The sequence below is a fragment of the Balaenoptera physalus genome (assembly GCF_965194825.1).
Source record: "Balaenoptera physalus genome assembly, chromosome: 5".
NCBI lineage: Eukaryota > Metazoa > Chordata > Mammalia > Artiodactyla > Balaenopteridae > Balaenoptera > Balaenoptera physalus.
Window position 1 is genome coordinate 48,628,584 of NC_138884.1, and position 26,143 is coordinate 48,654,726.

General features: G+C 38.6%; 1 long non-coding RNA gene across 1 annotated transcript in view; it reads right to left on the reverse strand.

Moving 5' to 3' along the window:
• LOC309661551 overlaps positions 1-26,143 on the reverse strand; it is a 297,158-nt gene that overhangs the window by 158,393 nt on the left and 112,622 nt on the right. The window lies entirely within an intron of this gene.

Here is a 26,143-nt window from a genome sequence, read left to right on the forward strand (position 1 = left end):
ATATTTAATAAAGTGTGTTTCCTGCAGATAGCATATAATTGGATCTTGATTTTTTCCATCTTGATAATCTCTGCCTTTTATTTGGAGCATTTAAGCCATTTACATTTATGTTAATTATCATATGGTTGGATTTAAGTCAACCCTCTTGCTATTTTCATTCTACTTGTTCCATCTCCTCTTTGTTCCTTCTTTACTCTTTTCTTATTTTTAGATGAATTGAGTATTTTTTAGGACTTCATCTTATCTCCACCATTGGCTTATTAGTTACACCTGTTTGTTTTATCATTTTAGTTGTTACTATATGACTTACAAAATGCATCTTTAACTTAACCACAGTCCCCTTTCAAATAATGTTATACTTCACATATAAAGAATCTTACAATTCTCCTATCCTATCCTTTATTCTACAGTTGAGATTTTAATTTGATATTATAAATTCCACAATAAGTAATTACTACTTTTGCTGTAGACAATTATCATTTCTTCTGATACTGATGAATAGCTACTATGAGAACCCTCTATAAGTAACATCTATAAATTATGGGAAAATATTTTCAAAAATCACCTATCTGAAGGCAATGAAGAGTGAACCAAAACAGGCAGAAACAGGAAAAGAATCAATTAGAAGAAAGGACTGACATGCATTTCCTATTTTTTATTTTTTTTAACTTCAGAGCAAGCCCAATCTGATCTAAACAGAAGTGCTAAAACTTTGATGGGAAAACCCCAGTCATGGTGGCTTGAAGAAGGATGGATTTGCATACCTGGAACTAATCCTACTTGGTAGTGGTATGTATTGTGGTCTTTTTTATCTTTGTTTCACTGTACAGAATATGACCTTTTTCTCTAGTTGCTCTTAAAATTTGCTTTTTGACACTGGTTTTCAGCATTTTAATTATGATATGCCTCAACATGGTTTTGTTCATATTTATTTTGCTTGCCATTTTTGACTGTCTTATATCTGTGAGTCTATATACTTTATCAAACTTGGAAAGTTCTTTATCATTGTTTCTCCATATTTTTCTTCTGCTCCATTCTCTTCTTTTTTTTTTTAACATCTTTATTGAAGTATAATTGCTTTACAATGGTGTGTTAGTTTCTGCTTTAAAACAAAGTGAATCAGTTATACATATTCATATGTTCCCATATCTCTTCCCTCTTGCATCTCCCTCCCTCCCACCCTCCCTATCCCACCCCTCTAGGTGGTCACAAAGCACCGAGCTGATCTCCCTGTGCTATGCAGCTGCTTCCCACTAGCTATCTATTTTACATTTGGTAGTGTATATATGTCCATGACACTCTCTCACCCTGTCACATCTCACCCCTCCCCCCCCATATCCTCAAGTCCATTCTTTAGTAGGTCTGTGTCTTTATTCCCATCTTGCCACTAGGTTCTTCATGACCTTTTTTTTTTTTTTCCTTAGATTCCATATATATGTGTTAGCAAACTGTATTTGTTTTTCTCTTTCTGACTTACTTCACTCTGTATGACAGACTCTAACTCCATCCACCTCATTACAAATACCTCCATTTCATTTCTTTTTATGGCTGAGTAATATTCCATTGTATATATGTGCCACATCTTCTTTATCCATTCATCCGATGATGGACACTTTGGTTGCTTCCATGTCCTGGCTATTGTAAATAGAGCTGCAATGAACATTTTGGTACATGACTCTTTTTGAATTACGGTTTTCTCAGGGTATATGCCCAGGAGTGGGATTGCTGGGTCATATGGTAGTTCTATTTTTAGTTTTTGAAGGAAACTCCATACTGTTCTTCATAGTGGCTGTATCAATTTACATTCCCACCAACAGTGCAAGAGGGTTCCCTTTTCTCTACACCCTCTCCAGCATTTATTGTTTCTAGATTTTTTGATGATGGCCATTCTGACCGGTGTGAGATGATACCTCATTGTAGTTTTGATTTGCATTTCTCTAATGATTAAGGATGTTGAGCATTCTTTCATGTGTCTGTTGGCCATCTGTATATCTTCTTTGGAGAAATGTCTATTTAGGTCTTCTGCCCATTTTTGGATTGGGTTGTTTGTTTTTTTGTTATTGAGCTGCATGAGCTGCTTGTAAATTTTGGAGATTAATCCTTTGTCAGTTGCTTCATTTGCAAATATTTTCTCCCATTCTGAGCGTTGTCTTTTGGTCTTGTTTATGGTTTCCTTTGCTGTGCAAAAGGTTTTAAGTTTCATTAGGTCCCATTTGTTTATTTGTGTTTTTATTTCCATTTCTCTAGGAGCTGGGTCAAAAAAGATCTTGCTGCGATTTATGTCATAGAGTGTTCTGCCTATGTTTTCCTCTAAGAGTTTGATAGTGTCTGGCTAAACATTTAGGTCTTTAATCCATTTTGAGTTTATTTTTGTGTATGGTGTCAGGGAGTGTTCTAGTTTCATACTTTTACATGTACCTGTCCAATTTTCCCAGCACCACTTATTGAAGAGACTGTCCTTTCTCCACTGTATATGCTTGCCTCCTTTATCAAAGATAAGGTGACCATATGTGCGTGGGTTTATCTCTGGGCTTTCTATCCTGTTCCATTGATCTATATTTCTGTTTTTGTGCCAGTACCAAACTGTCTTGATTACTGTAGCCTTATAATATAGTCTGAAGTCAGGGAGCCTGATTCCTCCATCTCCATTTTTCGTTCTCAAGATTGCTTTGGCTATTCGGGGTCTTTTGTGTCTCCATACAAATTCTGAAATTTTTTGTTCTAGTTCTGTGAAAAAGGCCATTGGTAGTTTGATAGGGATTGCATTGAATCTGTAGATTGCTTTGGGTAATAGAGTCATTTTCACAATGTTGATTCTTCCAATCCAAGAACATAGTATATCTCTCCATCTATTTGTATCATCTTTAATTTCTTTCATCAGTGTCCTATAATTTTCTGCATACAGGTCTTTTGTCTCCTTAGGTAGGTTTATTCCTAGATATTTTATTCTTTTTTTGCAATGGTAAACGGGAGTGTTTTCTTAATTTCACTTTCAGATTTTTCATCATTAGTATATAGGAATGCAAGAGATTTCTGTGCATTAATTTTGTATCCTGCAACTTTACCAAATTCATTGATTAGCTCTAGTAGTTTTCTGGTGGCAGTTTTAGGATTCTCTATGTATAGTATCATGTCATCTGCAAACAGTGACAGCTTTACTTCTTCTTTTCCGATTTGGATTCCTTTTATTTCTTTTTCTTCTCTGATTGCTGTGGCTAACACTTCCAAAACTATGTTGAATAATAGTGGTGAGAGTGGGCAACCTTGTCTTGTTCCTGATCTTAGTGGAAATGGTTTCAGTTTTTCACCATTGAGGACAATGTTGGCTGTGGGTTTGTCATATATGGCCTTTATTATGTTGAGGAAAGTTCCCTCTATGCCTACTTTCTGCAGGGCTTTTATCATAAATGGGTGTTGAATTTTGTCGAAAGCTTTCTCTGCATCTATTGAGATGATCATATGGTTTTTCTCCTTCAATTTGTTAATATGGTGTATCACGTTGATTGATTTGCGTATATTGAAGAATCCTTGCATTCCTGGAATAAACCCCACTTGATCATGGTGTATGATCCTTTTAATGTGCTGTTGGATTCTGTTTGCTAGTATTTTGTTGAGGATTTTTGCATCTATGTTCATCAGTGATATTGGCCTGTAGTTTTCTTTCTTTGTGACATCTTTGTCTGGTTTTGGTATCAGGGTGATGGTGGCCTCATAGAATGAGTTGGGGAGTGTTCCTCCCTCTGCAATATTTTGGAAGAGTTTGAGAAGGATAGGTGTTAGCTCTTCTCTACATGTTTGATAGAATTCGCCAGTGAAGCCATCTGGTCCTGGGCTTTTGTTTGTTGGAAGATTTTTAATCACAGTTTCAATTTCAGTGCTTGTGATTGGTCTGTTCATATTTTCTATTTCTTCCTGGTTCAGTCTCGGTAGGTTGTGCATTTCTAAGAATCTGTCCATTTCTTCCAAGTTGTCCATTTTATTGGCGTAGAGTTGCTTGTAGTAATCTCTCATGATCGTTTGTATTTCTGCAGTGTCAGTGGTTACTTCTCCTTTTTCATTTCTAATTCTATTGATTTGAGTCTTCTCCCTTTTTCTCTTGATGAGTCTGGCTAATGGTTTATCAATTTTGTTTATCTTCTCAAAGAACCAGCTTTTAGTTCTGTTGACCTTTGCTATTGTTTCCTTCATTTCTTTTTCATTTATTTCTGATCTGATCTTTATGACTTCTTTCCTTCTGCTACCTTTGGGGTTTTTTTGCTATTCTTTCTCTAATTGCTTTAGGTGCAAGGTTAGGTTGTTTATTCGAGATGTTTCCTGTTTCTTGATGTAGGCTTGTATTGCTATAAACTTCCCCCTTAGAACTGCTTTTGCTGCATCCCATAGGTTTTAGGTCGTCGTGTCTCCATTGTCATTTGTTTCTAGGTATTTTTTGATTTCTTCAGTGATCACTTCGTTATTAAGTAGTGTATTGTGTAGCCTCCATGTGTTTGTATTTTTTACAGATCTTTTCCTGTAATTGATATCTAGTCTCATAGCGTTGTGGTCGGAAAAGATACTTGATACGATTTCAATTTTCTTAAATTTACCAAGGTTTGATTTGTGACCCAAGATATGATCTATCCCGGAGAATGTTCCATGAGCACTTGAGAAAAATGTGTATTCTGTTGTTTTTGGGTGGAATGTCCTATAAATATCAATTAAGTCCATCTTGTTTAATGTATCATTTAAAGCTTGTGTTTCCTTATTTATTTTCATTTTGGATGATCTGTCCATTGGTGAAAGTGGGGTGTTAAAGTCCCCTACTATGATTGTGTTGCTGTCGATTTCCCCTTTTATGGCTGTTAGTATTTGCCTTATGTATTGAGGTGCTCCTATGTTGGGTGCATAAATATTTCCAATTGTTATACCTTCCTCTTGGATCGATCCCTTGATCATTATATAGTGTCCTTCTTTGTCTCTTATAATAGTCTTTATTTTAAAGTCTATTTTGTCTGATATGAGAATTGCTACTCCAGCTTTCTTTTGATTTCCATTTGCATGGAATATCTTTTTCCACCCCCTCACTTTCAGTCTGTATGTGTCTCTAGGTCTGAAGTGGGTCTCTTGCAGACAGCATACATATGGGTCTTGTTTTTGTATCCATTCAGCTAGTCTGTGTCTTTTGGTGGGAGCATTTAATCCATTTACATTTAAGGTAATTATTGATATGTATGTTCTTATTCCCATTTTCTTAAATGTTTTGGGTTTGTTATTGGAGGTGTTTTCCTTCTCTTGTGTTTCTTTCCTAGAGAAGTTCCTTTAGCATTTGTTGTAAAGCTGATTTGGTGGTGCTGAACTCTCTCAGCTTTTGCTTGTCTGTAAAGGTTTTAATTTCTCCATCAAATCTGAATGAGATCCTTGCTGGATAGAGTAACCTTGGTTGTAGGTTTTTCTCCTTCATGAGTTTAAGTATATCCTGCCACTCCCTTCTGGCTTGCAGAGTTTCTGCTGAAAGATCAGCTGTTAACCTTATGGGGATTCCCTTGTGTGTTATTTGTTGTTTTTCCCTTGCTGCTTTTAATATGTTTTCTTTGTATTTAATTTTTGATAGTTTGACTAATATGTGTCTTGGTGTGTTTCTCCTTGGATTTATCCTGTATGGGACTCTCTGTGCTTCCTGGACTTGATTAACTATTTCCTTTCCCATATTAGGGAAGTTTTCAACTATAATCTCTTCAAATATTTTCTCAGTCCCTTTCTTTTTCTCTTCTTCTTCTGGGACCCCTATAATTCGAATGTTGGTGCGTTTAATGTTGTCCCAGAGGTCTCTGAGACTGTCCTCAGTTCTTTTCATTCTTTTTTCTTTATTCTGCTCTGCAGTAGTTATTTCCACTATTTTATCTTCCAGGTCACTTATCCGTTCTTCTGCCTCAGTTATTCTGCTATTGATCCCATCTAGAGTATTTTTAATTTCATTTGTTGTGTTTTTCATCGTTGCTTGGTTCCTCTTTAGTTCTTCTACGTCCTTGTTAAATGTTTCTTGCATTTTGTCTATTCTATTTCCAAGATTTTTGGATCATCCTTACTATCATTATTCTGAATTCTTTTTCAGGTAGACTACCTATTTCCTCTTCATTTGTTAGGTCTGGTGTGTTTTGACCCTGCTCCTTCACCTGCTGAGTGTTTTTTTGTCTTCTCATTTTGCTTATCTTACTGTGTTTGGGGTCTCCTTTTCACAGGCTGCAGGTTCGTAGTTCCCGTTGTTTTGGGTATCTGTCCCCAGTGGCTAAGGTTGGTTCAGTGGGTTGTGTAGGCTTCCTGGTGGAGGAGACTAGTGCCTGTGTTCTGGTCGATGAGGTTGGATCTTGTCTCCTGGTGGGCACGTCCACGTCTGGTGGTGTGTTTTGGGGTGTCTGTGGCCTTATTATGATTTTAGGCAGCCTCTCTGCTAATGGATGGGGCTGTGTTCCTGTCTTGCTAGTTGTTTGGCATAGGGTGTCCAGCACTGTAGCTTGCTGGTCGTTGAGTGAAGCTGGGTCTTGATGTTGAGATGGAGATCTCTGAGAGATTTTTGCCGTTTGGTATTACGTGGAGCTGGGAGGTCTCTTGTGGACCAGTGTCCTGAAGTTGGCTCTCCCACCTCAGAGGCACAGTCCTGATGCCTGGCTGGAGCACCAAGAGCCTTTCATCTACACAGCTCAGAATATAAGGGAGAAAAAAATAGAAAGAAAGAAATAAAGAGGATAAAATAAAATAAAATAAAGCTATTATAATAAAAAATAAGAAAAAAAATTATTAAGAGTAAATGTACTCAAAAAAATTTTTTTTAATTTTTAAAAACAGATTTATTAATTTTTTATAATAAAAAATAAGAAAAAATTATTAAGAAAAAAATTTGTTAAGAAAAAATTTTTTTTAGTTTTTAAAAAAAAAATGAAAGAACTTATTAAAAATTTTTTTAATTTCTAAAAATAGAAAATAAGGAAAAATTTTTAAGAAAACATATATTAGGGAAAAAAATTATTTTAAGTAAAAAAAAAAAAAAGAAAACGGACGGACCTATCCCTAGGACTAATGGTGAAAGCAAAACTACACACACAAAATCTCACCCAGAAGCATACACATATACACTCACAAAAAAAGGAAAAGGGGAAAAATTAATATATCCTGCTCCCAAAGTCCACCTCTTGAATTTGGGATGATTCGATGTCTATTCAGGTATTCAACAGATGCAGGCACATCAAGTTGTTTGTGGAGCTTTAATCCGCTGCTTCTGAGGCTGCTGGGAGAGATTTCCCTTTCTCTTCTTTGTTAGTACAACTCCCAGGGTTCAGCTTTGGATTTGGACCCGCCTCTGCATGTAGGTCGCCTGAGGGCATCCGTTCCCCGCCCAGACAGAACGGGGTTAAATGAGCAGCTGCTTCGGGGGCTCTGGCTCACTCAGGCCCTGGCTCACTCAGGCCGCGGGGAGGGAGTGGTACGGAGGAGGCGGGGCGAGCCTGCGGCGGCAGAGGCCGGCGTGACATTGCAGCAGCCTGAGGCGCCCTGTGCGTTCTCCCGGGGAAGTTGTTCCCGGATCACGGGAGCCTGGCAGTGATGGGCTGCACTGGCTCCCAGGAGGGGCGGTGTGGAGAGTGACCTGTGCTCGCACACAGGCTTGTTGGTGGCGGCAGCAGCAGCCTTAGCGTCTCCTGCCCGTCTCTGGGGTCTGCGCTGATAACCGCGGCTCGCGCCTGTCTCTGGGGTCCGCGCTGTTAGCAGCGGCTCGCACCCGCCTCTGGGGTCCGCGCTGATAGCCGCGGCTCACGCCCGTCTCTGGAGTTCATTTAGGCGGCACTCTGAATCCCCTCTCCTTGCGCGCCGCTAAACAAAGAGGCAAGAAAATGTTTCTTGCCTCTTCGGCGGCTGCAGACTTTTTCTCGGGCTCCCTCCCGGCTAGCTGTGGTGCGCCAACCCCTCCAGGCTGTGTTCACGCCGCCAGCCCCAGTCCTCTCCCTGCGATCCGACTGAAGCCCGAGCCTCAGCTCCCAGCCCCCACCCACCCCGGCGGGTGAGCAGACAAGCCTCTCGGGCTGGTGAGTGCTGCTCGGCGCCGAGCCTCTGTGCAGGAACCTCTCCGCTTTGCCCTCTGCACCCCTGTGGCTGCGCTCTCCTCCGTGGCTCCGAAGCTCCCCCCTCTGCCACCTGCAGTCTCTGCCCACGAAGGGGCTCCTAGTGTGTGGACACCTTTCCTCCTTCACGGCTCCCTCCCACTGGTGCAGGTCCCGTCCCTATTCTTTTGTCTCTGTTATTTCTTTTTTCTTTTGCCCTACCCAAGTACGTGGAGAGTTTCTTGCCTTTTGGGAGGTCTGACGTCTTCTGCCAGCGTTCAGTGGGTGTTCTGTAGGAGCAGTTCCACGTGTAGATATATTTCTACTGTATCTGTGGGAAGGAAGGTGATCTCTGCATCTTACTCTTCCGCCATCTTGCCCCTCCATTCTCTTCTTCTTGGACTCCAATTACATGCACGTTAAATTTCTTAATATTGTCCCATAGCTCACTAAAACTCTGTTCAGTATTTTTTTTCTCTGTTTTTCAGCTTGAATATTTTCTATTTCTAAGTTTTCAAGGTCACTTGTTTTTCACCTGTAGCTTATAGGCTCCTTTTAAACCTATCCAGTGAATTTTTCATTTTAGATATATATTTTTAATGTCTAAAAGTTCCACTTTGTTCTTTTTATATCTTCCATTTCTCTTCTCGTTATGTTCATGTTTTCTGTTAAATCCTTGAAAATATTTGTAGTAGAGATTTTAAAGTCCTCATCTGTTATTTCCATTAATTCTGCCATTTCTGGCTCTGCTTCTGTTGACTGACTTTCCAGTCATGGTTATGGGTCACACATGTTTTTTCACATATCTAGTGATTTTGGTGCTGGACATTGTGGATGTTATACTATTGACTGTTGGATATTTTTGTTTTGGCAATTTGTTTTAATTATCAGATAAGTTACAGCTTAATCCTTCTAAGACTTTTTTAAAACTTAGGGCAGGTTAAACAGGAATTTTACTCTGAGACTAATTTAGCCCTGTTATTGAGGCATGATTCTTCTGAGGTATCTACTAATTGCCCCAAGTGTTCCAGGAGGTCTCTCTAGTCTGGCTTGATGGAATCTGGTTAACTCTCTGTCCTACATGAATTAATGGAATTGTTCACCTTAGAGCTCTCTTATGACACATGTTCTTTTCCTGGCTTCATGAGCAAATGGACAGATAGGTATTCATTCAAAGACTTGAGGGATACCCCCCATGCAGGTTCATGAAGCTCGCTCTCTCTCTCTGCACAGCTTTTTCTACACTGGCACTTTGTTTTAAAATTCAAGTTGCCTGAGCACTGCAGTTTCTATCTCCTCAAGTCAGTGAGTGTAATGTGCTATGCTTGAGTTCCCCCTCCCTCTGCCACTGTTTGAAAATTGCCTCTAGAGACTGGACTATTCATAGGGCTCATATTTTTCTATTCTTTCAGGGATCACAGTCCTGGATGCCTTTTTGTCCCAATTCTGTGTGGTTTGAAAAGATTTGTTTATTTTGTCCAAGATTTTAGTTGTTTATGGTGGAAGAACAAGTTCTACACCATGCTAAGCTCTCTCATGGCCAGGACACATTTATAAAGGTTTTTTGGCTATTATATTTTTTTTAAAAGAACAAATAGGCCCTCTAGTTGGTTGGCATACCTTTTCCAAAATTTTTAATATTTTAATATATCTATAGACAAATATGTGCATATGTCTCTGAAGACAAAGATCTGCTTAAGCTCTTTACAGTGGATCTAATATGGTTTGCCCATCAAAATCATGACTGCAAAAAGCAGGTCAAAGCAATTTTTTAATACTTTCCTATCTCCTTTGCAAAGGAAAGCTATGGCTCTCCTTATCTGGAGATTTGAAAACTCTTAACTCTAATGGCTTTTCTCAGTTATTAATTAGCTGTCTATGCCCATTTTATTGGATAACAGGGACAGAGGGAACTAAAACTTGACGTTTAAAGGCATATATATGTAGGGAGATGAGAATTTCGTAATCCGGATTTAAGCCTCTAATATTTGCTTCTGCCTGGGTCAGGCAGGTAATCTAGAAGGCTAAAGGGACAAAGTGGGAACTGAGGCAAACATGCATAACATGGCCCAGCTACAGAGTTCCAACAGAAAACAAAAACACGAATTCAAAAAAATATATGTGGACTTACCCAGAGGCGCAGTGGTTAAGAATCCACCTGCCAATGCAGGAGACACAGGTTCAAGCCCTGGTCCAGGAAGACCCCACATGTCACAGAGCAACTAAGCCCATGTGCCACAACTACTGAAGCCTGAATGCTTACAGCCCGTACTCCACAACAAGAGAAGCCACTGCAATGAGAAGCCCGTGCACTGCAACGAAGAGTAGCCCCTGCTCACTGCAACAAGAGAAAGCCTGCACACAGCAATGAAGACCCAGTGCAGCCAAAAATAAACAAATTTTAAATATATATATATATATATATATATGCACCCCAATGCTCATGACAGCATTATTTACAATAGCCAAAATATGGAAGCAACCTAAAAGTGTCCATGAACAAATGAATGGAAAATGAAGATATAATGGAATATTACTCAGCCATAAAAAAGCATGAAATTTAGCCATTTGCAACAGCATGATTTGACCTGGAGAGTATTATGCCTAATGAAGTAAGTCTGACAGAGAAAGACAAAATATTGTATGTTTTCACTTATATGTGGAATCTAAAAAATAAAACAAATGAATGAATATAACAAAACAGAAAAAGACTCATAGATTTAGAGAACAAACTAGTGGTTACCAATGTGGAGAGGGAAGGGGGGAGGGGCAAGATAGAGGAAGGGGATTAAGAGATATAAACTACTTGGTATAAAATCAATAAGAGAGGAGAGGAGCTTCAAGATGGCTGAAGAGTAAGACGTGGAGATCACCTTCCTCCCCACAAATACATCAGAAATACATCTACATGTGGAACAACTCCTACAGAACACCTACTGAACGCTGGCAGAAGACCTCAGACCTCCCAAAAGGCAAGAAACTCCCCCCGTACCTGGGTAGGGCAAAAGAAAAAAGAAATAACAGAGACAAAAGAATAGGGATGGGACCTGCACCAGTGGGAGGGAGCTGTGAGGCAGGAAAGGTTTCCACACACTAGGAAGGCCCTTCGCGGGTGGAGACTGTGGGTGGCAGAAGGGGGAAGCTTCGGAGCCACGGAGGAGAGCGCAGCCACAGGGGTGCGGAGGGCAAAGCGGAGAGATTCCCACACAGAGGAGCAGTGCCAACCAGCACTCACTGGCCTGAGAGGCTTGTCTGCTCACCCGCCGGGGCAGGCAGGGGCTGGGAGCTGAGGCTCGGGCTTCGGTCGGATCCCAGGGAGAGGACTGGGGTTGGCTGCGTGAACACAGCCTGAAGGGGGCTAGTGCACCATGGCTAGCCCGGAGGGAGTCTGGGAAGAGGGCTGGAACTGCCGAAGAGGCAAGAGACTTTTTCTTGCCTCTTTGTTTCATGGTGCGCGAGGAGAGGGGATTAAGAGCGCTGCTTAAAGGAGCTCCAGAGATGGGCGTGAGCTGCGGCGACCAGCGCGGACCCCAGAGACGGGCATGAGAGGCTAAGGCTGCTGCTGCAGCCACCAAGAAGCCTGTGTGCAAGCACAGGTCACTATCCACACCTCCCCTCCCAGCAGCCTGTGCAGCCCGCCACTGCCAGGGTCCCGTGATCCAGGGACAACTTCCCCGGGAGAACGCACGGCGCGCCTCAGGCTGCTGCAACGTCATGCCGGCCTCTGCTGTCACAGGCTTGCCCCACAACCATAGCCCTCCCACCCCCCAGCCTGAGTGAGCCAGAGCCCCCGAATCAGCTGCTCCTTTAACCCCATACTATCTGAGTGAAGAACAGACACCCACAGGCGACCTACAGGCAGAGACGGGGCCAAATCCAAAGCTGAACCCCAGCAAATGTGCGAACAAAGAAGAGAAAGGGAAATCTCTCCCAGCAGCCTCAGGAGCAGCGGATTAAATCTCCACAGTCAACTTGATGTACCCTGCATCTGTGGAATACCTGAATAGAAAACAAATCATCCCAAATTGAGGCAGTGGATTTTGGGAGCAACAATATATATTTTTTTCTTCCCCTTTTTCTCTTTTTGTGAGTGTGTATGTGTATGCTTCTGTGTGTGATTTTGTCTGTATAGCTTTGCTTTTACCATTTGTCTTAGGGTTCTGTCTGTCCATTTTTTTTTGTTTTTTGTTTTTTGTTTTTTAGTATAGTTTTCAGCACTTGTTATCATTGCTGCATTAGTTTTTTGGTTTGCTTGTTCTCTTTGTTCTTCCTTTTTTTTTAAATTACTTTTTAAAAATTTTTTAATAATTATTTTTGTTTTTTATTTTAATAACTTTTTTAAATTTTATTTTATCTTTTTCTTTTTTTCTCCCTTTTATTCTGAGCCGTGTGGATGACAGGCTCTTGGTGCCCCAGCCAGACATCAGGGCTGTGCCTCTGAGGTGGGAGAGCCAAGTTCAGGACATGGGTCCACAAGAGACCTCCCAGCTCCACATAATATCAAACAGCGAAAATCTCCCAGAGATCTCCATCTCAACGCCAAGACCCAGCTTCACTCAACGACCAGCAAGCTACAGTGCTTGACACCCTATGCCAAGCAACTAGTAAGACAGGAACACAACACCAAGCATTAGCAGACAGGCTACCTAAAATCATAATAAGGTCACAGACACGCCAAAACACACCACCAGATGTGGACTTGCCCATCAGAAAGACAAGATCCAGCCTCATCCACCAGAACACAGGCACTAGTTCGCTCTACCAGGAAGCCTACACAACCCACTGAACCAACCTTAGCCACTGGGGACAGATACCAAAAACAACAGGAACTACGAACCTGTAGCCTGCGAAAAGGAGACCCCAAACACAGTAAGTTAAGCAAAATGAGAAGACAAAGAAACTCACAGCAGATGAAGGAGCAAGGTAAAAACCCACCAGACCTAAAAAATGAAGAGGAAGTAGGCAGTCTACCTGAAAAAGAATTCAGAAAAATGATAGTAAAGATGATCCAAAATCTTGGAAATAGAATGGAGAAAATACAAGAGATGGTTAACAAGGACCTAGAAGAATTAAAGAGCAAACAAACAATCATGAACAACACAATAAATGAAATTAAAAATTCTCTAGAAGGGATCAATAGCAGAATAACTGAGGCAAAAGAATGGATAAGTGACCTGGAAGATAAAAGAGTGGAAATAACTACTGCAGTGCAGAATAAAGAAAAAAGAATGAAAAGAATTGAGGACAGTCTCAGAAACCTCTGGGACAACATTAAACGCACCAACATTCGAATTTTAGGGGTCCCAGAAGAAGAAGAGAAAAAGAAAGGGACTGAGAAAATATTTGAAGAGATTATAGTTGAAAACTTGCCTAATATGGGAAAGGAAATAGTTAATCAAGTCCAGGAAGCACAGAGAGTCCCATACAGGATAAATCCAAGGAGAAACATGCCAAGACACATATTAGTCAAACTATCAAAAATTAAACACAAAGAAAAAATATTAAAAGCAAGGGAAAAACAACAAATAATATACAAGGGAATCCCCATAAGGCTTAACAGCTTGTCTTTCAGGAGAAACTCCGCAAGCCAGAAGGGAGTGGCAGGACATATTTACAGTGATGAAAGGGAAAAACCTAAAACCAAGATTACTCTATCCAGCAAGGATCTCATTCAGATTTGACGGAGAAATTAAAACCTTTACACACAAGCAAAAGCTAAGAGAATTCAGCACCACCAAACCAGCTTTACAACAAATGCTAAAGGAACTTCTCTAGGCAGGAAACACAAGAGTAGGAAAAGACCTACAATAACAAACCCAAAACAATTAAGAAGATGGTAATAGGAACATACATATCAATAATTACCTTAAATGTAAATGGATTAAATGCTCCAACCAAAAGACATAGACTGGCTGAATGGATACAAAAACAAGACCCGTATATGTGCTGTCTACAAGAGACCCACTACAGACCTAGGGACACATACAGACTGAAAGTGAGGGGGTGGAAAAAGATATTCCATGCAAATGGAAATCAAAAGAAAGCTGGAGTAGCAATTCTCATATCAAACAAAATAGACTTTAAAACAAAGACTATGACAAGAGACAAAGGACACTACATAATGATCAAGGGATCGATCCAAGAAGAAGATATAACAATTGTAAATATTTATGCACCAAACATAGGAGCACTTCAATATATAAGGTAAATACTAACAGCCATAAAAGGGGAAATCAACAGTAACACAATCATATGAGGGGACTTTAAAACCCCACTTTCACGAATGGACATATCACCCAAAATGAAAATAAATAAGGAAACACAAGCTTTAAATGATACATTTAACAAGATGGACTTAATTGATATTTATAGGATATTCCATCCAAAAACAACAGAATACACTTTCTTCTCAAGTGCTCATGGAACATTCTCCAGGATAGATCATATCTTGGGTCACTAATCAAGCCTTGGTAAATTTAAGAAAATTGAAATCGTATCAAGTATCTTTTCTGACCACAATGCTATGAGACTAGATATCAATTACAGGAAAATATCTGTAAAAAATATAAACACATGGAGGCTAAACAATGCACTACTTAATAACCAAGAGATCACTGAAGAAATCAAAGAGAAAATCAAAAAATACCTAGAAACAAATGAGAATGAAAACAACGATCCAAAACCTATGGGATGCAGCAAAAGCAGTGCTAAGAGGGAAGTTTATAGCAATACAATCCTACATTAAGAAACAGGAAACATCTCAAATAAACAACCTAACCTTACACCTAAAGCAATTAGAGAAAGAAGAACAAAAAAAAACCCAAAGTTAGCAAAAGGAAAGAAATCATAAAGATCAGATCAGAAATAAATGAAAAAGAAATAAAGGAAACGATAGCAAAGATCAATAAAACTAAAAGCTGGTTCTTTGAGAAGATAAACAAAATGGATAAACCATCAGCCAGACTCATCAAGAAAAAAAGGGAGAAGACTCAAATCAATAGAATTAGAAATGAAAAAGGGAAGTAACAATGGACATGGCAGAAATACAGAGGATCATGAGAGATTACTACAAGCAATTGTATGCCAATAAAATGGACAACCTGGAAGAAATGGACAAATTCTTAGAAATGCACAACCCTCCGAGACTGAAACAGGAAGAAATAGAAAATATGAACAGACCAATCACAAGCACTGAAATTGAAACTGTGATTTAAAATCTTCCAACAAACAAAAGCCCAGGACCAGATGTCTTCACAGGCGAATTCTATCAAACATGTAGAGAAGAGCTAACACCTATCCTTCTCAAATTCTTCCAAAATATAGCAGAGGGAGGACACTCCCAAACTCATTTTACAAGGTCACCATCACCCTGATACCAAAACCAGACAAAGATGTCACAAAAAGAAAACTACAGACCAATATCACTGATGAACATAGATGCAAAAATCCTCAACAAAATACTAGCAAACAGAATCCAACAGCACATTAAAAGGATCATACACCATGATCAAGTGGGGTTTATCCCAGGAATGCAAGGATTCTTCAATATACACAAATCAATCAATGTGATACACCATATTAACAAATTGAAGAATAAAAACCATATGATCATCTCAATAGATGCAGAAAAAGCTTTTGACAAAATTCAACACCCATTTATGATAAAAACACTCCAGAAAGTAGGCATAGAGGGAACTTACCTCAACATAATAAAGGCCATATATGACAAACCCACAGCCAACATCATCGTCAATGGTGAAAAACTGAAACCATTTCCACTAAGATCAGGAACAAGACAAGGTTGCCCACTCTCACCACTATTATTCAACATAGTTTTGAAATTTTAGCCACAGCAATCAGAGAAGACAAAGAAATAAAAGGAATCCAAATCAGAAAAGAAGAAGTAAAGCTGTCACTGTTTGCAGATGACATGATACTATACATAGAGAATCCTAAAGATGCTACCAGAAAACTACTAGAGCTAACCAATGAATTTGGTAAAGTAGCAGGATACAAAATTAAGGCACAGAAATCTCTTGCATTCCTACACACTAATGACGAAAAATCTGAAAGTGAAATTAAGAAAACACTCCCATTTACCACTGCAACAAAATGAATAAAATACCTAGGAATAAACCTACCTGAGGAGACAAAAGACCTGTATGCAGAAAATTATAAGACACTGATTGAAGAAATTAAAGGTGACACAAATAGATGGAGAGATATACCATGTTCTTGGATTGGAAGAATCAACATTGTGAAAATGACTCTACTACCCAAAGCAATCTACAGATTCAATGCAATCCCTATCAAACTACCAATGGCCTTTTTCACAGAACTAGAACAAAAAATTTCACAATTTGTATGGAAACACAAAAGACCCCGAATAGCCAAAGCAATCTTGAGAAAGAAAAACGGAGCTGGCGGAATCAGGCTCCCGGACTTCAGACTATACTACAAAGCTACAGTAATCAAGACAGTATGGTACTGTCACAAAAACAGAAATATAGATCAATGGAACAGGATAGAAAGCCCAGAGATAAACCCATGCACATATGGTCACCTTATCTTTGATAAAGGAGGCAAGAATATAAAATGGAGAAAAGACAGCCTTTTCAATAAGTGGTGCTGTGAAAACTGGACAGCTACATGTAAAAGAATGAAATTAGAACACTCCCTAACACCATACACAAAAATAAACTCAAAATGGATTAAAGACCTAAATGTAAGGCCAGACACTTTAAAACTCTTAGAGGAAAACATAGGGAGAACACTCTATGACATAAATCACAGCAAGATCCTTTTTGACCCACCTCCTAGAGGAATGGAAATAAAAACAAAACTAAACAAATGGGACCTAATGAAACTTAAAAGCTTTTGCACAGCAAAGGAAATCATAAACAAGACCAAAAGACAACCCTCAGAATGGGAGAAAATATTTGCAAATGAAGCAACTGACAAAGGATTAATCTCCAAAATTTACAAGCAGCTCATGTAGCTCAATAACAAAAAAACAAACAACCCAATCCAAAAATGGGCAGAAGACTTAAATAGACATTTCTCCAAAGAAGATATACAGATGGCCAACAAACACATGAAAGAATGCTCAACATCATTAATCATTAGAGAAATGCAAGTCAAAACTACAATGAGATATCATCTCACACCAGTCAGAATGGCCATCCTCAAAATATCTAGAAACAATAAATGCTGGAGAGGGTGTGGAGAAAAGGGAACACTCTTGCACTGTTGGTGGGAATGTAAATGGATACAGCACTATGGAGAACAGTATGGAGGTTCCTTAAAAAACTAAAAATAGAACTACCATACGACCCAGCAATCCCACTACTGGGCATATACCCTGAGAAAACCATAATTAAAAAAGAGTCATGTACCAAAATGTTCATTGCTGCTCTATTTACAATAGCCAGGACATGGAAGCAACCTAAATGTCCATCATCGGATGAATGGATAAAGAAGATGTGGCACATATATACAATGGAATATTACTCAGCCATAAAAAGAAACGAAATTGAGTTATTTGCAGTGAGGTGGACGGACGTAGAGTCTGTCATACAAAGTGAAGTAAGTCAGAAAGAGAAAAACAAATACAGTATGCTAACACATATATATGGAATCTAAGGGAAAAAAAAAAAAAGGTCATGAAGCACCTAGTGGCAAGACAGGAATAAAGACACAGACCTACGAGAGAATGGACTTGAGGATATGGGGAGGGGGAAGGATAAGATGTGACAAAGTGAGAGAGTGGCATGGACATATATACACTACCAAACGTAAAATAGATAGCTAGTGGGAAGCAACCACATAGCACAGGGAGATCAGCTCTGTGCTTTGTGACCACCTAGAGCGGTGGGATAGGGAGGGTGGGAGGGAGAGAGATGCAAGAGGGAAGAGATATGGGAACATATGTTTATGTATAACTGATTCACTTTGTTATAAAGCAGAAACTAACACACCATTGTAAAGCAATTATACTCCAATAAAGATGTTAAATAATAATAATAATAATAAAAAATAAACAAATGGGACCTAATGAAACTTAAAAGCTTTTGCGCATCAAAGGAAACCATAAACAAGATGAAAAGACAGCCCTCAGAATGGGAGAAAATGTTTGCACATGAAGCAACTGACAAATGATTAATCTCCAAAATATACAAGCAGCTCATGCAGCTCAATATCAAAAACACAAACAACCCAATCCAAAAATGGGCAGAAGACTTAAATAGACATTTCTCCAAAGAAGATATACAGGTTGCCAAAAAACACATGAAAGAATGCTCAACATCATTAATCATTAGAGAAATGCAAATCAAAACTACAACACGATATCATCTCACACCAGTCAGAATGGCCATCATCAAAAAGTCTACAAACAATAAATGCTGGAGAGGGTGTGGAGAAAAGGCAACCCTCATACACTGTTGGTGGGAATGTAAATTGATACAGCCACTATGGAGAACAGTGTGGAGGTTCCTTAAAAAACTAAAAGTAAAACTACCATATGACCCAGCAATCCCACTACTGGGCATATACCCTGAGAAAACCGTAATTCAAAAAGAGCCATGTACCACAATGTTCATTGCAGCTCTCTTTACAATAGCCAGGACATGGAAGCAACCTAAGTGTCCATCGACAGATGAATGGATAAAGAAGATGTGGCACATATATACAATGGAATATTACTCAGCCATAAAAAGAAACGGAATTGAGTTATTTGTAGTGAGGTGGATGGACATAGAGTCTGTCATACAAAGTGAAGTAAGTCAGAAAGAGAAAAACAAATACTGTTTGCTAATACATATATATGGAATCTAAAAAAAAAAAAATGGTCATGAAGAACCTAGGGGCAAGAAGGGAATAAAGACGCAGACCTACTAGAGAAAGGACTTGAGGACACGGGGAGGGGGAAGGGTAAGCTGGGACAAAGTGAGAGAGTGATAGTGTATATATGGACATATATACACTACCAAATGTAAAATAGATAGCTAGTGGGAAGCAGTCGCATAGCACAGGGAGATCAGCTCAGTGCTTTGTGACCAGCTAGAAGGACGGGATAGGAAGGGTGGGAGGGAGGGAGACGCAAGAGGGAAGAGATAGGGGGATATATGTATATGTATAACTGATAGACTTTGTTATAAAGCAGAAACTAACACACCACTATAAAGCAATTTTACTCCAATAAAAATGTTAAAAAATAAATAAATTTTAAAAATATAATAAAATCAATAATATACAAGGATATAATGTATAGGGAATATAACCAATGTTTTATAACTTTAAATGGAGTATAATCTATAAAAATATTGAATCACTATGTTGTACACCTGAAACTAATATAACATTATAAATCAACTATACTTCAATGAAAGGTAATAAAATTAAATAAAATTTTTAAAAACATTCCAACAGACTACTGACATGTAGGATGCAAACCTAGTGTTTTCAGCTCTTCTAATTATTTAAGAGAAGATAGAATTCTTAGAGATATAAATATTTTGTATGAAATCCCCTAACATATGGATTTTGGAAATTAATTCAACATTTTAAAATACTCTAATAACAGTGGAATTTAACCTACTGGCCACTACTACACTCTACTGTTCTTCTTCCACTCCTGAAATCAAATATCCCAGGCAATATTATCAATTAGGAACAAAGCCAATGCATTATAGAGAAGTTTCGATAGAGGTTAAGATCACCTTGTAAATGACACAAGATTTCTATAGCAAGAAGCGAATACATTTTGTAGGTTCATAAAAGTTATCTTGACATTGAATTTCCAAAGGACCTTTATAATATTCCCTTGACAATTGTTATTAAAATTGAGTCACTGTGAGATTAATGGGGAAGGATAAGAAACTAACTTCAAAGAAATAGGAAAAATTGGGTGGGAAAAACTGAGTATGCCTTCAGTGCAACTGTCAGAAAAATGTTAAGGAAGGAGCGCTCCTACAATATGAAATATCCAAGTTGTTGTAGGCACTGAGCACTTTAAAATAGTGAAATAAATAACTGTAGAAAGTTTAGAAATTTTAGAACGATATCTTCTGTACATCAATCAAAAGTGTGAGAGTGGCAGAAAAGCTTCATTATGTCAAAACACTTGCTGTCATCACTTCACATATGTAGGTGTAGAAATTCAGCATGCTTATTTTTCCTGAATACTCTGCAGTTAGAGTAAACCTCATCTAGAAGAGAAACAGTACTTTTACGCATGGAAGTCAAACTTTCAATTATCTAGGTAACCAGAGAAACATGATCACACTTTTCATCTTTTAAATAAAAAAGGAACTATTTATCAAAATATTAATATAACAATGATAAGGAGTATTTTTAAAGCTATATATAATACCTGAAATTCAGATAAATTAAATATCTAAATACAATTTAGCACTTACACATTAACTCTTAACTGTAGTCAACTACCTGGTTATATCTATGAATTGAGAAGGATGCTCCTTTCTAATTCCAGGTCATTATCTGGGAATCATGATGTTACCAGGGCCAGTCCATGGGCTCCAAGACCTCAGTTCACTTTGATAACAAATGTTTGTGACTTTTCCTTTGCTTCTTGTTGTTTTTAATCTATCACACATACACACACTTAAAAAAAAAAAAAAAGGAGGGGGTATTTACAGGTGACTTTTAAAGATAATTAAAATGGTGGTTCTTCAGCTCTTAGCTTTCCTACTTTATAAGGAAAAGAAACAAAAATCAAAAAAGTCATAACAGTGTAATATGTCTTATATTTAACCCAACTGTCTCTTCTTTCATTCAATATATTTGTTTTGTTTCCTTACCCAATTCTCACTGCTCAAGTAGCTGGCCCACCTAGATCCTATCACTTGCCTTTTCTAGGACTCAGTTTCATCTATTAAAGAAGGAATTTGAATAAAATTATCACTAAGATTCTATCATCCAGTTAAATTGTATGAAATAGCAACCTAACACAAAATCTTATTTGGAGGTCTAAAAATATCAGTTTATACCAGAAAGTGTTCTCTACAGAGGCTATTACCTCTTCTTTAAAAAAGCACTTTCAAATAACATTTATATATATATATATGTATGTATTTTATATATATAAATATATATATATATAATTTAACATAGTTTTTAACCAGATATAAAATATTACCACAATAGTATGTTAAGGAGACTTCCAAAAACACACAGAAGATACTGGGCAGACTGTCACTGCCCACGAAATGAACCTACAAGTCATTGTGAGCCTTGCCCAGGGTCCTGCTGCAGTGAAGAGTACAAAATTATCAAACATAAACCCAAGAGGCAGGGTAAATAAAATTAAAAAGCAGTATCTTACTCTTACACCAAATTATAAATTATACACACAATTCTGGTCCCCACAGCACAAAAAAGAGAGACCTGGAGAAAGACTACTTCAATAATAATAAATGGGATGGCTGAGGCTGTAGTCTTCGAGGTTAAACTTTTTTAAAGTAAGACTATTTAGTTTTAGTGACAGAGGGTGAAGGGGACACAATCAAAGTTATTATGGTTTTAAATGGAATGGACAGCTTAAACATGAACTCATTAATCAAACCGTAGAACACCAGAGTACCAACTGAAATTGGAAAGAGGTTTTTATAGAGCAAAGGAAGGAAGATAGCTAACATGGAAATTCTTACTTTCAAGAAATGAGATGGGCTAGTGGGGGAGGTGGGGAGGGAGTAATTTCAATACAGTTGGAGATAAGTTGAGATTTAATTTAATGAAGATGTACCTGTTATTGTGTCTAGAATACCAGTACTCTAGATATGAGAGAAATGCTTAAAACTTGGACCTTCTCTTCAAGATTTATCGTCTATCTGAGACAAGAGTACATTCATGGATTAACGATCCAGAGTAAGCTGCTGAGAGAACAGAGGGGGCATAAATCTAAACTTCTAAACTTTTTTGTTCCATTGTTAGAGATAAAAGTTTAACAAGTAGACGATGCTTGGCCCTATGATAGTGTTCCTTATGTTACGATGTTCTCAATGAAAACTATAAGGAATATAAACTACAATTTTCTGTTTAACAATGACTTCACATTTCATGGGGTAAAAAAGTAACCTACACGGTAAAACAAGAAACATGAGGAACAATGCAGCTTAAAATCATAAAAACTGAAGACATACATAAGCCCTAAGTAACATGCAGCAGAGTATAAGTAACATGCAGCAGAGTATAAATGTGTACTTATGGCCAGTCCTTCTGGAAGGCCAGCACAGTAATGTTGGCCTGGGGAGGCAGTTTAGGATTTAGAAGATGGATCTTGGAGTCAGACTGCCAGGGTTTGGATCTTGGCTTCAGCATGGAAAAGTTGTTTAGCCTTGATCACTCTCAAGTTCCTCATCTATAAAATGAGGATAGATATAGTTATCAACCTCACAGAGTGGTTGTGAAGATTAACTCAGATAATTCCTGTAAAGCACTCAACACAAACGTCAGGTACATTGCAAACACTCCTTAAAATACTACTAAGAACAGATCCCTGAAGCCATTAGGAGCTGGGTGAGCTTGTGGAGTCCCTTCATCTCTAGGACAGGAGCATTGGTTTGCATACCTATTAAAAGAGAATAATAATAATACCTGCCTCATAGTGAAAACGTCAGTGGGAAACAGAATAAGAACTTGTATGAAAAAAATGCTTTGTAATATATAAAGTGCTAAACATATGTGCATTATTGTAATACAACAATTCCCTTCCACCCCTTTAAGAGATCAACAACCTATATTTCTGTCTGCTTTGCCCGTAGATGTATCCCCAGCACTTAGAATCATGATTGGCACACAGTAATAATCCAAAACTATTGTTGAGTGAATAAATGAACATCACATTTCTATAATTCTGAAGCTCCTTTTGTTTGACCTTTTGCCTCCCTGAAGTCAGATGAGGAATCTGAAGCAGACAGGAATCACCTACACTGTATTAATTTTCTATTGCTGTGTAACTAATTCCCACAAACCTCATGGCTTAAAACAACCCCCATTTACGAGCTCATGGTTCTGTGGGGCAGAAGTCTGGCACAGGGCAGCTGGGTCTCCTGCTTTGGGTCTCGCAGGGTTGTAATCAAGGTATCAGCCAGGCTGCCTTCTCTCCTCTGGAGGCTCAGATAGGGAAGAATCCACTTCCAAGTTCCTTCAGGTTGCTGGCAGATTTTCAGTTCTTTCAGTTCTGCAGAACTAAGGTTCCCATGTCCTGGCTGGATGTCAACTGACTGCTCTCCACTGCTGGAGGCTGCCTACACGCCTTCTCACCTGGCTTCTCCATAAGCAGTTCACAACACGCGGCAGCAGAAGTGTTCAAGGCCAAGCTCCCTCACAGTGAATCCCCCTCGGGCTTCGAATCACTGATTCCTACTACTCATCTGCTAGAAAAAAAACTCTCTACTTTAAAGGAAAATCCAGATAATCCTCCTCTTGCTTTATTGTAACATAATCAAGGAAGTGATATCTCATCATATTCAGAGATTCCACCCACACTAAAAGGGGAGGGATCTATGCAAGGGCAAAGGTCATTAGAGGTCATTCTTAGAATTCTGCCTACCACATACTCTATGTTGTATGAACAAAGATAGGTTGTCATAATACATTGGTGAATTTTCTTAAAAGCTGGTCATACCCATCTCCTAGAGAAATGGAAATAAAAACAAAACTAAACAAATGGGACCTAATGAAATTTAAAAGCTTTTGCACAGCAAAGGAAACCATAAACAAGACCAAAAGACAACCCTCAGAATGGGAGAAAATACTTGCAAATGAAGCAACTGACAAAGGATTAATCTCCAAAATATACAAGCAGCTCATGCAGCTCAATATCAAAAAAACAAACAACCCAATCCAAAAATGGGCAGAAGACCTAAATAGACATTTCTCCAAAGAAGATATAGATTGCCAACAAACACATGAAAGGATGCTCAATATCGCTAATCATTAGAGAAATACAAATCAAAACTACAATGAGGTATCACCTCACACTGGTCAGAATGGCCATCATCAAAAAATCTACAAACAATAAATGCTGGAACGGGTATGGAGAAAAGGGAACCCTCCTGCACTATTGGTGAGGATGTAAATTGATACAGCCACTATGGAGAACAGTATGGAGGGTCCTTAAAAAACTAAAAATAGAACTACCATATGACCCAGCAATCCCACTACTGGGCATATACACTGAGGAAACCATAATTCAAAAATAGTCATGTACCACAGTGTTCATTGCAGCTCTCTTTACAATAGCCAGGACATGGAAGCAACCTAAGTGTCCATCGACAGATGAATGGATAAAGAAGATGTGGCACATATATACAATGGAATATTACTCAGCCATAAAAAGAAATGAAATTGAGTTATCTGTAGTGCGGTGGATGGACCTAGAGTCTGTCATACAGAGTGAAGTAAGTCAGAAAGAGAAAAACAAATACCATATGCTAACACATATATATGGAATCTAAAAAAAATGGTTATGAAGAACCTAGCGGCAGGACAAGAAGATGCAGATGTAGAGAACGTCTTGAGGACATGGGGAGGGGGAAGGGTAAGCTGAGACGAAGTGAGAGAGCAGCATGGACATATATACACTACCAAATGTAAAACAGATAGCTAGTGGGAAGCAGCCGCATAGCACAGGGAGATCAGCTCGGCGCTTTGTGACCACCTAGAGGGGTGGGATAAGGAGGGTGGGAGGGAGATGCAAGAGGGAGGAGATATGGGGATTTATGTATATGTATAGCTGATTCACTTTGTTATACAGCAGAAACTAACACACCATTGTAAAGCAATTATACTCCAATAAAGATGTTAAAAAAAAAAAAAAAGTTGGTCATAGAACACATGTCTAGGATGATCCTTTACTTTTTAATTAACGTGTTTAAATATGCAAAAAGAGAGTCAGGCTATATATTACGCAGTTCACAGTGGTAATCCCTGGAGAGTGAGGCTAAGTCTCTCACAGTAAGCATACACTATCCTTAAAATTAAAAATAATACAAAGAAGAAAAAGAAATTGACCCTTTCACTTACGTTTTTCATCTTTTTTAAATGCAAATTCTAAACACTTGCTTCTCCTCCACTTTAATTCAGCTCACCAATAACGTAACAGAGTTGAGTAAAATAATTTCTTCCCCTTTAAGGCATCTTTCTCCAAGAGTTTTACAGATATTTCCCTACTAGTCACCCCCCAGTTCTTGCACCACGCTTCCCTAGAGTCTTCCCTTAAGCTTCAGTTCAGAAGACACTGTCTTGCTGGTCTCAAAGGCAACCAGAGCCTCTCAGTTCTGCAAACCCCACTCTTCCACTTATGGACTCAACACCATCATGTTTATCAAGTAAAATAGGTCTCGTCCACTTTTATCTGCCCAAGGAAAGAAAATAAAACTTCAGAAAACTCTCCAGTTTAAAGAAAACCATTGTGCTGTATCTAAGCATAACTGCACAAACCATGTTTGCAGCAGTAGATTGGATTAGCTGTATACTGTAAAATAAATGAGCTAGAAATCCAAGCAGTAGGTGCACTGATATTTTGTTGTAAAATTCATGTGTCAAGAAGTCTTTGACAAGCAGTATTTCCATACTTATATTGAGCAATGGATTGAAGGCTGAAAAAAGAGCAGAGGATGTATTGGGCAGTTGTCTCTTAAATCGTGTTACCCACTGATAGTTTTTCCCATGGAAAAAGCAGTCCCTCCCATATAGAGAGATTGCATGCCAAGAAACAGGCTCTGATTAAATCAGTTACGTTGCATTATGCCATGTGAACAATGTGAGCCCACAGCAATCTTTCCATGGAAAAATTAAATAAAACATATTTATAATTCAGATGTATATAAACATGGGATACCTCACACATGGCCTGTCAACTGCTCAAAAAAGCTCTGAACTCTAAATATAATGGATTCTTGGCTGGGATGAGAGGTACCAAAGACATTTTATAACATATTTAAACTTCATCCAGATTTCTACATAGCCTCTCAAATAAGCTAGAAAAAGCCCAGAATTCGTGATCTTTTGTACATCAGTACCAACTCTTACCCTGATTATCTACTCTT